Source organism: Nicotiana tabacum, chromosome 20 (assembly GCF_000715075.1).
Source record: "Nicotiana tabacum cultivar K326 chromosome 20, ASM71507v2, whole genome shotgun sequence".
Taxonomy (NCBI): Eukaryota; Viridiplantae; Streptophyta; class Magnoliopsida; order Solanales; family Solanaceae; genus Nicotiana; species Nicotiana tabacum.
Window position 1 is genome coordinate 151,911,379 of NC_134099.1, and position 16,395 is coordinate 151,927,773.

The window sequence follows — 16,395 nt, forward strand, 5'->3', positions numbered from 1 at the left end:
AAATATAACAATTTATCTAAGCTCGAATTCTTAACCCTAAACCAGAGATTCTGGGTTCGATCCCTAATAGAGTCGCCAGAGCTGTCACACCTCCTTTTTCACCGCGCCCGCAGGGGCGTAAAGGGAGTTTTTCCAATTAAAGGACAATCGAAACGGGATTTTTTTTAAAGATTCAGAGTCGCCACTTAGGAGATTTATGGTGTCCCAAGTCACCGGTTGAATCCCGAATCGAGGAAAAGATTGACTCTGTATTACAGTCCGCGAATCAGAAATCCGAGTAAGGAATTCTGTTAACCCGGGAGAAGGTATTAGGCATTCCCGAGTTCAGTGGTTCTAGCACGGTCGCTCAACTGTCATATTCGGCTTATTTATCTGATTTTAATACATGTTGAACCTATGTGCAAATTTTAACTGTTTACCGCTTTTATTATTATTATTTTTAACGAGAATTGCAAGGTCGTGAAAATACATCTCGAACCACGTCACATCAATGCACTCGTGGTTATTGACACATTTCAACTCTATTGAGATTTGTATTTGGGTCACATAAATGTGCACCCGAGTTTAAGAAAGTAAATTATTATAGGCGCGCCTAAAGCGACTAGCGTATCATTATTTTGGGTAAGGCCATGAAATTTTGCTAAACGGCCCATCCCGAAGTCTAAGTAATTTTACCAACACGTATAGAGGGCCCCGCAGCTTGTGTATTTTTGTTGTCGAGGCTCGTATCATTCATTATTTTTTAAAAGGAATTTGCAACGTCGTGGAAATGCATCTCGAACCACGTCACAATCAATGTACCCGTGATTAGCGACACATTTCGACTTCGTTGAGGTTTGGATTAGGGTCACATAAATGTGCACCCGGGTTTAAGAAGGTAATGTTATTTAAAGTACGCACCTAAAGAGACTAACGCGGGGTTATTTTGGAAAATGGCTGTGAAGTTCGCTAAGCGGTCGATCCCGAGTTCTAAGTAATTAATACATACATTTGTGAGGGCCCCGCAATCTATGCGTTTTACTAGGCGAGGCTCATCTCGTTTATTTTAAAAGGCCAATCCTAAAGTGACTACATTTTTCTATTAAGTTCGTCTCTAAAATAAAAGAGAAGAAGTCCTAATTAGTTACATGTTTATAAGCTCGTGCCTCTTATTAGTTATTAGATTAAGACGAATGCAAACGGAAAATTGCAACCGAGCTTATTCAAAGGGAGATTGTATCGTTCCTTGTTCTATTAGTTAATAATACTAAAGTTGAGATTATGAATTGAACACGAGATTGACACACAGTAATATCAAAACAAACTAACTATTCTTTGATTAATTTAAACTAACATTATTAGATGAATGGGTTATTAGAAGAACCAAATGTAATACCAAGCCATTTTTGAACTCTTTTTACAACTGTCGAAAATACCTCAGTATTTGAAAATTGACGTTAGGCTAACATTATTAAAGTAACCATTTCGTTAGCTTTGAACCTATATGATGATACCTTCAATTCATTTGAATAAAAAAAGCTTGGAAAAACGGTAGCTCACATGGTCTAGATACAGTCGAGTTAGGTAGACTTACACGAACCAGTCTTATTACAGAAAACTAAATATTATACATATGCAACCCTATGACTCATTAATCAGTCAACTACATATTTAGACAAAGAAAGGAAAACTCTATTCGAGCACAAATCTAAATAGGAGGAATTCAACAGGAACAAAGCCTCGTCAACACTTCATTTCGCTTCAAACCAAGAGTGTACAAATGTGTACCTGGAAGGAATACAATGGGGAAGAAGAAGAGAGGAAGGTCAGCAGCAGCAGTAGCAAATATCAGTTGCAACAGCCAGCAACACACTGACAGAACAACCCAGTAACAGATTTAAAAAGGAACCAGCAGAATTCTAGTAACACCCAATGAAACAGTAGCAAATAACCAATACCAAACTCAGGAAGAATCAATTGAAACCCCGGAAATACCAACCAGCAACACCAATGAAACAGCAACAGTACTAGTTCTGATATTCAGCAATAAAAGAAAAGACCTCACTTTTCAGTTTCTTAGCTCTCAAACACTGAACCTTTTAGGATTAAAAACCAGCCTGTTTTTTACTCTCAAATTACTGAACTTTTAAATGTTAAAAATCCAGCCTAGACTCTCTAGAAAAAAAAAACTGAAAGAGAACTGATTTTTCTCCTCCAAAAACCAGCCCCTTTTTCTGTCTTGAATGACCCTATTTATAACCCAAAAACAGGCCTGTTATCTCTGCCTTGAAACTATCAGATTCTAACTGCCCATCCCTCTTTGAATCCATTACTTAATGTCTTCTTGTTTGAAGTTATTTTGTTCCCCACACTTGCATGCCTTGTTCCCTATTATTTCAATGAAAACTATGGGTTATTATAATATTCCTATTGACTCCCATACTATCATGTTATGTCCCCTATTGATATTAAACTAATGGTATCTATTACCCACTGAACAAGACCCTTAAGTTAATCCACTTGCAGACCTATTAAATCCCAAAATTACCCCCTTAACCCCTGTGTATTACTGCCCTGCCCTAAGCTTCATTGATCTGTTATTAAAACTCTATAAGTTGTAACCTTGATAACTGATTTCTAACTGATCACTAAAGTACTACAGCTATAACCAATTCACAACTAAATTCAAACAATGACTCAATCAAAATTTAAGCAGTATGAATCAAATTATTATCAGGTTATTCTAACATTCAAGACTGTAAAACTAATCGGTGACACTTATCGAATCGACTACACGAATTACAACACATACAATCAATAGCAAATAATCAGAATCGAACAGGCACAGAGGTGATTTGAGTCATATTGATAGAAACAGGGATTTATAATGTCGACCGAGCTCATTCGAATCGATTATATAGTTTATTATATACTCGACCATGACCAGAAAAAGTTCGACCAAATAAAAGGTCTTTGAAGAAGGACAGAATCAATTGACAAAAAATTGAAAAATCAATAAAACTACACTAAACAAATAAACAGATATAAACAAACACAAAAATGGAACAAACGGGAAAGGAAAAATACCTCAAGATCTCGGAAACTGGACGACCCTGATTCGAACTCAGACTCGAACTCTTTGAGGTCAAACGAACCTTAATCGAGTGTTCTCAACTGAGAACACTTCGACTAAGGTTGATTAGACCTCAAATCATCCTTTAATTTGGACAGATTTCAACCTTTGGTTTTCTAGGGTTCTTGGGGGTTCGATTTGAGGTTCGAACGGTTCTAGTCTGATTCGAACCAAACCAACGGTGGTTTGGTGACGAGGGAGGTCAGGGAGATGTCCGGTATGAGTTTGGGGCCGGTTGGGGTAGTCTCAAATTTTGCTCGAATCTTCGATTGAAGATTCGAGAAACTACAGGCTGATTCGAGCAAAACGGATAAGGGATTTGGGTTGAGGGTGGTCTAATGGCTTTAGGGTGTTAATTTGGTCATCAGCGGCATCGTTGCCGCCTGGTTTCAGGTGAAGGTGTGAGAGGGCGGCTAGGGTTTGGGCTAGGGAGTTCATCTCTGAGAGAGACGAAGATAGGGGTGTTTGGTTTGGGGGGCGGGGTATGGATTAGGAATATATAGTATGGGGGGAAATGATCCTTGGCCGTTCGATCTGATGAGATCAACGGCTTGGATCCGTTCATTAATGGAAACGACGTCGTCTTGCTCACCCCGAGACCGGATCGGTCTTTGGATGGGAATGGGTCGGGGCATGGGGCGATTTGTGGTAATTGGATCAAACAAAATGAACGGTGTGGATCAATTGGCCTGATACAACGTCATTTCGGTTAGTCTGAGGGCAGGCTGGACCGTTTGATCTTGGGAGATCAATGGTTCAGATTTTGCACATCAAAACGACGTCGTTTGGGTGGTCTTGGAGACAGACGAAATTGGACCGGGTGAGGGGTGTTGAATTGGGCCTGGTTTTGGGTTGTTTTGGACGGCCTAGTTCCGATTTTGTAGGTATTTCCACTTGTTTTTGTTTTATTTTCTTTTAATTTCTAATTAGCAAAAACAATTCTACAATAAATTGTAAAACCAAAATTAACCTACAAAAATATTAATTAACACTTAACTACAATTAACATACAAAATTTAACACCAATTAGAAACAAAAATCACACAATTGTACACAATTGACAAAAATAGAATAAATACATATTTTTGTGATTTTCTTTCTTTTAAAACCAAACTATGGTTTAATTAATTCCAAAATGCACAATTAAATCCTAAATATGCATGCAACATGTATTTTTGTATTTTTTAATTAATTAAACAAAACAAACACTCACATACAATAATTATGAAAAATGTCACGCGAAATTCTTAAACTTGTACCCAAATGACATTTGTTTTATTTTTCGATTTCTTTTGGAGTAGTTTTCGTGAAGCAAAAATCACGTGCTAACAGTGCATACTAGTTCAAATTTCAAATTCCCTACTATGACTCATTTTTATTAAAATGCTGACTCGTGAACTTTGATTAAACACTAACGTGACCACATATGAGAATTGAAACTCGAGAATTAAGGATGCTGGACGAAAATAGATTGCCTAAATTAACCTTACGAATTACATATCTCATATCTACTTTTAACTTTCTGATTTCGAACCCACACACAACCACTCAAACTCAGAATTATAGATTAACTCACATCATCACTACTAAATATAAAGCTCCCATGATCAGAAGAAGTATCACACTACTTTAACAGTCTACAGCCTAATTAATCATAGCTTGAAAATACCATTTATACAGATCTAGGAAAACCGGAAATTAACTAAACTAATAGAAACTATTCTGTTAGTCCAGCATGAAATTATTACAACGAATACTCAACTAAACTCATATGCATTTCTAAATATCTAACACACACTTAACAGTTCAAATGCACAAACTTATAATTAACAGTCCATCAGTACGGTTATTACATTATAATGAAAGCAGTAAATCAACAATAGGCCTCCACTTCAATAACAATAGGCCTCCACTTCATTCATTTTCAACTGGATATTTTCATATATCGAGTTTTAGGACATGTACCTGGTATGTAAAACAGAAAAATGGGGTAAGCAATCAGCAGCATCAAACAGCAAAATACAGCAGCAGAAAGCCCAACACAGTAGCTTCAACACCTCAATCCAGAAATCCCAGCAACACGGAGAAAACCAGTAAAAATGGAGAAGAAAAATAGTCCGAAAATCTCTCTTTGTTTTCTATTTCTAGCTTTGAACTCTCTCTGGTGTTCTTCCGCTCTCAATATTTCAGAAAATTTGGTTCTATCTTTTTTACTCTCTCCAAAATGAATTCTGCCCCTGTATATCCAGGGTATCCAGAGTGTATATCAAGTGTATACCGCTCTCTCCGCCCCCTTGAATCTGATTTTCAGCTCCTTTAAATGGACATTCAATTAGTGCATTTTCCACTACCAATTCAACTTTTCATTTCTTTAATCATCCACTTAATTGTCCACTCAATTAGTGCTTTTAGTTAATTTAATAATGCAAATACTACCCTACCACTATTAGGAGCTTCTCAATTAGTAACCACTTGTATAAAATTATACTAATCAGTGGATTATTATACACATTCAACCAAATTATTGAACTAATCCCAGTTATTCTGCCTAAGTGATTAAACGAGGTACCATTTCAAAGTTTTCTAATATCCTAATTATTAATTAATTCCAAAAAATGTAAAATCAAATCTTAAATGCCAATGCTATATTTTTGTATTTTTAATGCATTAATAAAATTAAACATGCCCACAAATATATGCAAACAATCAGAAAAATTACGCAATAATTCCTAAAAATAACAAATAATCAAGACCAAAACCTAATTTTGGGAATTATTTTGGAGTAATTCGTATGAGGCAAAAATCACGTGCTCACACCATACACATGCAAGAAAAAAAACCCATAAATCATACATAGGAAAAGAAGAGTTTTTCAACTGCATACTCGGATATTAGTACAAAAAACGAGCACATTCAATTTTCTATACTGAATGTAGTCATGTCCTTTAGTATGAGACCGAATATTTATTCCCCCTTACTCTTTTTTACCAGTCTCAAAGCAAAATAGAGAAAAGTGGATGAACATCATTTATGGTATACAAATATATAACTTATAACATGTTACATATTTTGTCAGAAGATATATTATAAGTTTTCCTCTAACATATTTTTCCGTGAAACACATTTGCTAACCAGGGAGAATATACTCTTATATGCCCCCATGAAACACATTCATACATCCAATATTAATGCAATACAGAACAACTAAAGTTTTACGTTTGACTTAGAAGGATCAAACTGAAATTCAGAGGAGAGGTTAATAAGAAATAAAACCATACTCGTTGTTAGTAAGAAACAAAACCAGTAGATAGACCATCAGCATTTCCTCTATTATTCTCCACTCCACTTTTCAATGCAATACCATATAAGTAACAATACCATACTCATTGATCAACTAGTTAAATGGAATATTACTGGGAGATTTTTCAGCTTTAAAAAGCTGTTCTTTAGCTATTATAACGGCATGAAACTTACTAACACTTTAAGTATTTTATACTAGTTGCAGCAGTCTAATTATAAGATGTTCACCCGTTGAGAGTAGTCTTACAAGTTGTAACAGTATAGTTGAGACTAGTTGCAGTAATCTCAGTATTAGTTGCAAAAGCCAAGTAACACACTAGTTGCAACAGAGTTTTACTAATTGCAGCAATATTGTATTCAAATATTTATTAACTAAAAAATAATTGAAATGAGTAAGTTGTTACTAACTTGGTATGTTCATCAATGGTCATTCTCACCTAAAACTTCTCTATGATGATACCAAAAAGTATAATTTTGAATTATTCCATATACTTTCAAATGTGCAGCTACAATCTCACGTGTTCCTAAAGTTGTGTTACACCATTTTACACATGGACATGGTATTTCACACATTTCTCCTGTTCTTCTAAAAGCATAATCCAAAAAAGTTTGCACCCCATTTAAGTAAGCTTCATCAAGTCTATCGACAACTTGCATCCACTGCTTACTAGGTGGCATAAGCTTAGATATTACATAAGAATCATATTAGAAAAAATATAAAGGATAATGAAAGTACTCTAAGATGCACATAACCTTTTAGGAAAAACGAACTGAGTAAGGAGGAAGAAGCCCGAATTCTAAATTTTGTATCATATAAGCAATATTATCATGACTCGACTAGAAATATAACAAAAGGACTTGATTACCATTTCTGTGACTCATTGCCTAGTACAAATACACTAAGAAATTAAGACCATAGCTGTTGTACAGAAGTAACATGGTATGCACATTACTCTGTCTAAAAAAATAGATACCATAATTCTATTCTAATCACCTCAAATACAGAACACAAATTCTCAGTTATTTTTATCATTATGACAAAATTTAAGTAATTGTGGTATGCAAAAGATATCCCATAACACGACTAAGAATTGCAATGAGATGCAATACTAATATCTAAATACACATATTTTCTTCTCCTCTGCTTACCATAAAGAAGAAAGTTTCCTGAATTAAGATAAGAGCACTGAAAAATCAAAAGGAACCAAGAATAATTTAAATGCTACAGCAAAAGGGCTCCAATGAAAATTCACCCATAGACAATCTAAACAAAATGAAGTAAAGATATGATTTCTTATATAAAAAATAAACAATTGCACAAATCCTTGAGAGTTAGAATGTCCCTGCAAAGTATAGATCTGAGGAGAAACTTCTAATCTGAGTAATGTTGTAATGGACCCAATGTTTGATAATGCTAAGCTTATACAACACTAGATAACGTTGTATGACTGCAATAACAAACCTAATTGAAGCTATGTTTTCGCTTACTAGACTTTTCAGTGGCATAGCCTATAGTATATGATATGTGCAACAGTTGTGTTGTTGGTCGAATATGTTAGGCTATGATTATTGATTACTACATAATTTGATACTTATAACATTAAACAATGAATCTGACCTCTTGATTCTGCGAACTCTTTTTTCTCACACAAACAGGTACCTGGGGTGACTTACTTAGGATTAGTACCACGACGCATAAAAAAGGTTGCAATTCTTGGAGGTGATTTAATGGGTTCTAGAATTGCTACTACACTGCTGCTTAGTCAATGGCGGATCCAAGTTTTTAAAGTAATGAGTGCTCCATTGCCTTTAACTTAGATTGACCCATATATATTTATAGGTGTATGTTAAGGTTAAAATTTAACGAGAAAATGTACTAAGGTTATCATTACAACAGAAATTAGATGCTATTTTTGAACGGTGAACACTTCATTTTTCAGTAATAAACCGATCAAAAGAAAGAAAGAAAATAAATTAACAAAGGAAAAAATAAGAGAGAAATGGTACAAGGAATGTAAAGAAAATAATGAAAAAGGAAACACGAAAGAATCGACAAAAAAAACTTTTTCAATCGGAAAACTATGCCTCAAACAAGTTTCGTGGGTGCTCATTGTTCTATGTTGTGATTATCATTAATTTACTATACAATACCCATACTTTAAACCAAAGATAATGGTTGTTGCACCCACATGGGCGGAACATGTTAAATTACACTGCAATAATTATTTGCACTCCCTGTATAAAAGTTAAATCTTTACAATACCAAATGCCGACAAGTAATGAAAGACGTGCAAGCTGACCAATGATCAATATTTTCCATAGCTGCTTCATTGTATATAGAAGCCATGAGGATCCGCATATAATTGCTATTATTGCAGAATATCAAATAATGTTATAGTTACACAGAAACAATATCTAAAAACAGAGAACCATAGTAGAGGAAGAACAAATTTGAAGAACAAATACCAAACAAAGCATAGGCTTCTATAAAAATTCAAAAAGAGACACCCAAGAAAATATAATCTGAAAAATAACTGATTGTAAAAAAAAATATTGAGTAGTAGCAAACCAATTACTACCAAAAAAAAAAAAAAATCAAGATTTCACAAACCTGCAAAATGGGTTATTGAGAAATATTAAACAAAGGTTAACTCAAGATATATAGAGAAAGAAATTGTGCTTACTTGTGATAGATAAGTAGTAAATTTTTAGTTTGATATTCTCCCCAAATCTGCAAAAAATGAGCTTAGATGACCTATCTTAAGAGAGATAGAAGAAAAATATTGATTTAGTTTCAATACATGTACCTTCGCTTATGGAGTTTTAGGAGATTTAGGGTTTATACTTTTTTGAGGAGTGAGGGAGATAAGCCTTGAGAGAAATCAGCAGATTAGGTTTTCTTAAAAGTTAGAGTAAATTATTTTTTATGTTTTATTCCAATTTGGTGTGGCGCCACTTTCTCGTGCGGAAAATAAGCCTAAATAAGGACCATATATCAGGACTAATTTTATTTCTCTTTAATAATTCAATGAAAAAATAGAGATTTAAGGACTAGTGAATTTCTCGTCCTTACTAGTGTACTTCTAGGGACCAAATTCATACCTCGTCGCTAAATGTTGGTCCCTAAAAAGCCTTTTTCTTGTAGTGATAATGACTACTTCAACAAACTACTGATAGAAGAAGAAAGAAAGACCTTAGAAAGCATAGAGAAATGGGAAGCAATTCAGGAGCAAATTGGATCCAACTAGGGGATTGCAACACCAAATATTTTCATGCTTATATGAGGGCTAGACAAGCAAAAAATAAGGTGAGTTGCATCTATAATGAACAACAGATGAAGATCATAGAGCCAAAACACATTCAGAAAGAATTCATTCAGTTCTTTCAGCAACTATTGGGGACAACAGCAGATGAATTACCAGGAATTGATGTCAATTTAGCAAGAAATGGCCCTTGTCTAACACTGAATCAACAGCAACAACTGTTACAACCAGTAACAACTGAGGAGATATGTCAAATTGTGAAGAATCTGCCTAATGACAAGGCACCAGGTATGGATGGATATCCTGCTGAATTCTTTAAAGAATATTGGCCAATCATTGGAAAGGAAGTCGTAGAAGCAGTACAACAATTCTTTCAAACTGGCAGACTATTGAAAGAAATTAACTGCACAACTGTTACATTGATTCCAAAGGTGAAAAATCCTAGCTATGTGAAGGAGTTTAGGCTTATTGCTTGTTGTTCAACAATATACAAGATTATTGCTAAGATACTGACAAATAGGCTTAAACTAGTTATGGATTTATTGGTTGGACCTTCTCAGTTTGCTTTCACAGAAGAGAGAAATATACTTGACAATGTTATAATGGCTCATGAATTGATTAAAGGGTACACTCAAAAAGCAGTCTCTCCTAGATGCGTGATCAAAGTAGACATCAGGAAAGCATATGATTCGATTGAATGGAGTTTTTTAAAGCAGTACTACTTGAGTTTGGGATACCATACAAGATGGTAGCATTAATCATAGATTGTGTATCTATAGTTAGCTATACTTTACTACTGAATGGTGGACTAACTGATAAATTTGAAGCAAGAAAAGGGCTAAGGCAGGGGGACTCAATGTCCCCATACTTGTTTGTATTAGCAATGAAGTACCTAAACAGATCTCTGAAGACACTGACTCAGAATCTAGACTTTAACTTCCATCCTAAATGTGCCAAATTGCAAGTCATACACATCTGCTTTGCAGATGACTTACTTATGTGTGTAAGCACGTGATTTTTGCCCTATGAAAGAATTACTCCCAAAAAATTCAAAATAAAATAATTTTTCCTTGGTGTGCAACTTTTTTGAATTTTTGTGGTATTTTTGTGTAATCATTTGTATATTTGTCTGTGCATGTTTATTTGTTAAATTATTAAAAATACAAAAATATGTCGCATTTTGCATGTAGGATTTAATTATACAATTGTTAGTAATTAAGTTTGTTTTACAAAAATTAAAAATTACAAAAAATAGGTATCTTTTGCATTTTTAGCATTTAATGTCCAAATATACAATTTTATGCTTAATTATTACTTAATTGTGCGTTAATTGTTATTGGGAGTTAATTTGCGCTTTTATAACTTAATTTAGTTCTTAATAATAATTTAAGTATTTTTATAATTTAGTTTTAGAAAAATAAAAGAAGAAAAGAGAGCAAAAATATAAAGAAAATCGGAATTAGGCCTCTTCTTCAATTTCAAACCACAAGCCCAAATAATTGCCCAACCTTCCCTATGACCTGGTCCATCTCCACACGGGTCGACCCGGTCCATAACCCAAATACCCAACACCCCATATCTTACATTTGACAAAAAACAAACAAAACAAAAAAAAGAAGAAAACAAAACCCTAAACCTACACTACCCATCCGCCCCCCTCCTCTCTTTCCTTCTTCTTCCTCAAGCTTCAAGAAAGCCAACATGACCACCCTCTCTTCTTTTTCTCCAAGACTTCACCATCTCCAAACCTCAGCCAACCATGGTTGCCCTCTCCTTTCGTCTTCACCTTCTCCAAACAACCCCGCCATGGCTGCGTTTTCAAGCTCTTCAAAATGAGCACGAGATTCCGTCGAGCTGCTGCCCGCTTCTTCTTCTTCTACGACCAACTACTGTTATTGTCTCTTCGTTTCTACTGTCCGTGGCTTCTTCTTCTCCTTCGCGTCGCTGCTGCCCACTGCGTCTTCTTCCCGTCGACGCGCACTGCTGCCCACTGCTTCTTCTTCGTTGTCGTTGCTGCCATGGCAGCTTCTTCCAGCTTCCAAATCGCTGCTGCCCGCTGCGTTCTTCATGTCCAAGTGTTGCTGCTGCTCACCATAGCTGCTGCTCCCCATCGCAGGCAGTCCGGTTAAAGTCCGGCGAAGTTCTGTCAAGGTTTCGATTGGTTTGTTTGAGTCCGTTGTTGTTCGTCGTTTGGTGAGGTCCAGTTGAAGTTCGTCAAGTCTAAAAGAGAAGGTGGGTTTTCTTTGAATTCGGGATCCGTTGGGAGGTTGGGAGTCTTGATTCGAGTTTTCCGTTTCCGTTCGAGTTCGTCGTCGCTTCGATCCGGTTAGTAGGTTTGAGTTTTATTTTGCCCGTATTTTTGTTTTGATATTCTCGGATCTAAAATCGATAAATGTTCGATTCTTGTTTTGTTCATGTTTATCGATTGAATTAATTTTTTTAGTTTGTTCATGTGTTTTGTTGATTTAATTTTCAGATTCAAATGGAAATTTAATTAATTGTTTTTCATGTTTATTTCATGTTAATTTTATTTATTTTTGTAAATAGGAATTGTTAGTTTAATGTTTGTTAGATTCAAGTTGAAATTTAATTAATTATTTCTTCAATTTGTTTCATGTGTTTTAAGTATTTTTCAGAAATTGTTAATGTTGTTAGATTCAAGTTTAATTTCATAATTGTTTCTTCTTCGGTTTTTGTTTTTATTTTTCTAAAAGAATTTAGTTGTAATAGGGAAATATGTTGGTTTAATCATTTGGATCCGTCATGTTTGTTATTTAATACGGATTTAATGCATGTTTATTCTTTGTTTGAAGTTCATCCAGTGATTTAATGTGAGTTTATGTTTTGGTTTTTGATTTGTTGATTTAGTTTGAATCATGTATTGTGTTGTTAATATTGTTGTTTCTTTGCTCATCCATTTTTGGTCTAAGTTAACCAGGATTGGTTCCCAATATGGTTAATTTATTCATATTAATTTGATGTTGTTCATCTGTGTTCATATGATTTGTTGTTGAATTTGTTTAGAAATTGGTCTTATTAGCTATATTTTGGTTGAGTTTGATTAATTGATTGGTTATAGCTGATGAGGGTAAAATGGTAATTGCGATAAGGTCGGAGGGGTAGTTTGGTAATTGAACATTTTGAATAATTCTTTATGTTAAGCATGGGGGACAAGATGTAATGGGGTGTGGGTGATATAATTGTTTAATATAATGGGGGACAAGACATAATGTAGTGGAGGGGAATATGGTAATTGTTTATGGTAGGCATGGGGGACAAGATATAATGAGTTGGATTGATATATTTGTTTAATATAATGGGGGATGAGTGGGAAGATAGTGGGTTTGGTAGGAGAAAGTAGTGGTTTTATTAATTGATTAAAGTGTTTGGGATGGGAAATAAATAGAGAGACTTGAATCAGATTTAGGAAGAAGACAGAATACATAAGAAAATTTTAAGAGAGAGGAAATTCCGAAAAATACTAAGACTTTAGAAAATAAAAAGAAAAACATTCTGGAAATTCAAAAGAAGAAGAGTATACACCTGATATACAATCCAAATATTCTGATATACGGATTCAGAAATGAAGGGTTAAACACTAACTAGTCTTTCAAAATCTGAAAAGATTCCCTTTGCTTCTGTCCGTTGATTGTTGTTGTTGTGTCTGGATTTTTGTCTTGATTTTAAAATCTGTCACTAAGTTTCTCGTTGCTGGTTGTTACTGGTTGCTGGGGTTGCTGTTGTTGATGCTACTGAATTTCTACTGATCTCCCTTTTCTTTTGCTTCCAATATCAGGTACACAACCGACACGCTGATTATTGTAAACTGAAACAGGAAGCATGAATACGAAAAAATGAAGAGTTGAAGTTCTAAATTTATTTTAATTATATTCTGAATTTTATTTGTATATATAAATTATTTAGCTTACAAAAATCAGAATCATGTAGCTATTTAATATATATAGTGGAACATCTGACGATAGCTTAACGGATGAACTATCTATATATATTGCCTAAAAATAAATGAATGGTGTAGCAACTCCGTCTAGTTAAAAATCAAACGAATAGGCCATTTCGAACTTGTAGGAATATTGTTTAGTTAAATAATATTGGTTAATTTCAGCATGTAAATGGTTTAGGATTAAAATTAGATTGCTAAGTTTTTTTTTTAATTTGACAAACTGAGAACATGCCTAGTATAATGTAACTAGGTAGTAACATGTGAATAAGACGGCCCAGGTCTAGTTTTATGTCATACACGTTGGGCCTGGGCCCGCATTGGCAACGGACTGCCCTGCTTGCATCATTTTCAGAATTTATGAATCATATTCGAAACCCAACTATAACAACTCAAGCATGTAAATAAATTAAGACCTTTCTCTTTCATTTTATAGAGACATAATAGAAAAATGTAGTCATTGTAGGTTTATCCTTTCATAAAATGAGACGAGCCTCACCAAATAAAACAATGTAAATTGCGGGGCCCTCAATAACTGGTCACAATAAAATACTTAGAATTTGGGATGGACTGTTTAGTGAATTTCATTGCCTTCCCCAAAGACAATAAACGCGTTAGACTCTTTAGGCGCGACTTAATTAAATTACATTCTTAAACTCGGGTGCGCATTTATGTGACCCAAATTCAAATCTCAACGGAGTCGGAATGTATTAACAACCATGGGTGCATTGACTGTGACGTTGTTCGAGACGCATTTTCACGATGTTGCAATTCTATAAAAATGATAAATAATAAAAGCGGTTTAAACTTAATGAAAGCACATAAGTAATAAAATGTATTAAATCAGATATCTATCCATTATAACAATTTAAGCGACCGTGCTAGAACCACGGGATTCGAGGGTTCCTCACACCCTCTTTCGGGTCAACAGAATTCCTTACTTAGAATTTCTGGTTCGCAGACTTCATTTGGAAAGTCGAATATTTTCCTCGATTTGGGATTCAAGATAAACCGGTGACTTGGGACACCAAAATCCAAACCTTTCCCAAGTGGCGACTCTGAATCAAATAAATAATCTCATTTCGAATATTGTCACTTAAATTGGAAAAACTCCCTCGCGCATCTTACCCTTCGGTGAGGTATCAATGAAGTTAATGATGGGAGTTTTTGATCACTTCTCCAAGGTCTCAGGTCTACAAGCAAACTTGGAAAAGATCTCATTATATATAGCAGGTGTGCCTATGGAGTTCAAAGATAGAATGCTAGCAGAACTACATCTATCAGCAGACAACCATTCAAATACTTGGGAGTTCCTCTGTCCTCAAGGAAAATTACTATTCATCAGTGCATGATATTAGTTGAGAAGATTGTGGATAGTATAAGAAGTTGGACATCAAAGTTCTTGTCCTATGCTGGAAGACTACAACTCATTAAGAGTGTCATGTTTGAAATGCAGACCTACTGGGCTCAAGTATTCCTTATTCCAAAGAAAGATATTAAACTTGTTAATGGTATCTGCAGGAATTATTTGTGGACTAGCAGTCGTGATAATACTCACAGAGCTCCTATAACATGGGAAATATTGTATAAATCAAAAGCTGCTGGGGGTGTAAACATTATCAACTATGAGAGATGGAACAAAGCTGCTTTGAATAAACTCTTTTGGGCTATAATGTCTAAGAAAGACAAGCTTTGGATTAGATAGATTCATTGCCCTTACATAAAGCAGAATGACATCAATACTTTGAAGGTTCCAAAGTAGGCTAGTTAGCTAGTGAGGAAACTATTTACAGCAAAAGAATGGTGGGCTAATGACATACCAACTATTGAATCCTTTGCTCAGAATGAGAGATTCAGCATTAAGAAGGCTTATCTTCATGCTACTCCAAGGTACCCCAAAGTCCACTGGAAAGCATTAGTCATGTTAACTGGAATTCTACCAAAGCAACAATTTATTTTATGGATGGCAATACAAAGAAGGCTGGCTACAGTTGACAGACTAGCAAAATGGAATTTAGGTGGCTCATTCATGTGTACTGTGTGGAGGAGACATAGAAGAGACACATGATCACTTGTATTTCGATTTCCCATACTCTCAGAGCTTATGGAAAGGAATGCTAGGATGACTAAGATACCAAAAGAAGATTGAAAACTGGAAAACTGAGGTGCAGTGGCTAACTACCAATGTAAACAATAGGAATTCAAGGAAGACTTTGTTAGGAGTGGTGTTTGCAGCAGTAGTTTATCACATCTGGATGGAACGAAATGAAAGAAGATTTCAAAACCAGAGAAGAGAGGTCAAAGATTGAGCAAAAGACATTGCCATGCAAATGCACATAACAGGACAGAAGAAATGTAAATGGACATCTATATTGAGTACACTAAATAGTTATCCTAATTGTATTTCATAGCAAGTAGGATAGGAAAAAGACTCATGAGTGTTATGGGATCTTAATAAGCAGCTTTGGTTGTATAGATTTTTCTGTTTATTGGTTTCAGTCATGAGACCCTGTTAGAGTCCAATAGTACAGGTGATGTAAATTGAAAAATTGGTTGAAATAAAAAATTTCTTTCGACCAAAAAAAAAAAAAGAAACATCACTAGGTGACCAAAAAGGGGAAAAACTTAAGTATAGTATTTTTTTTAAAAAAGGTGGGAAAGGTTAAGAAAAATCCTAAGAATAAGGGAAAGTAGAATTTTAGAACTTTTATATTTATGTTATAATCAATAATATATGTTTTGTCTAATTTAATACATATTTC

General features: G+C 34.7%; 1 long non-coding RNA gene across 1 annotated transcript; it reads right to left on the reverse strand.

Annotated features, from left to right (window-relative positions):
- Nucleotides 1-4,783: 4,783 nt before the first annotated feature.
- LOC107767743 (uncharacterized) lies at nt 4,784-9,358 on the reverse strand. The gene is made up of 3 exons (XR_001643966.2): nt 9,220-9,358; nt 9,097-9,143; nt 4,784-5,077 (listed from the first exon to the last, which is right to left on the reverse strand). It is a non-coding gene; the product is annotated as an uncharacterized LOC107767743 (long non-coding RNA).
- Between the last annotated feature and the right edge of the window lie 7,037 nt (nt 9,359-16,395).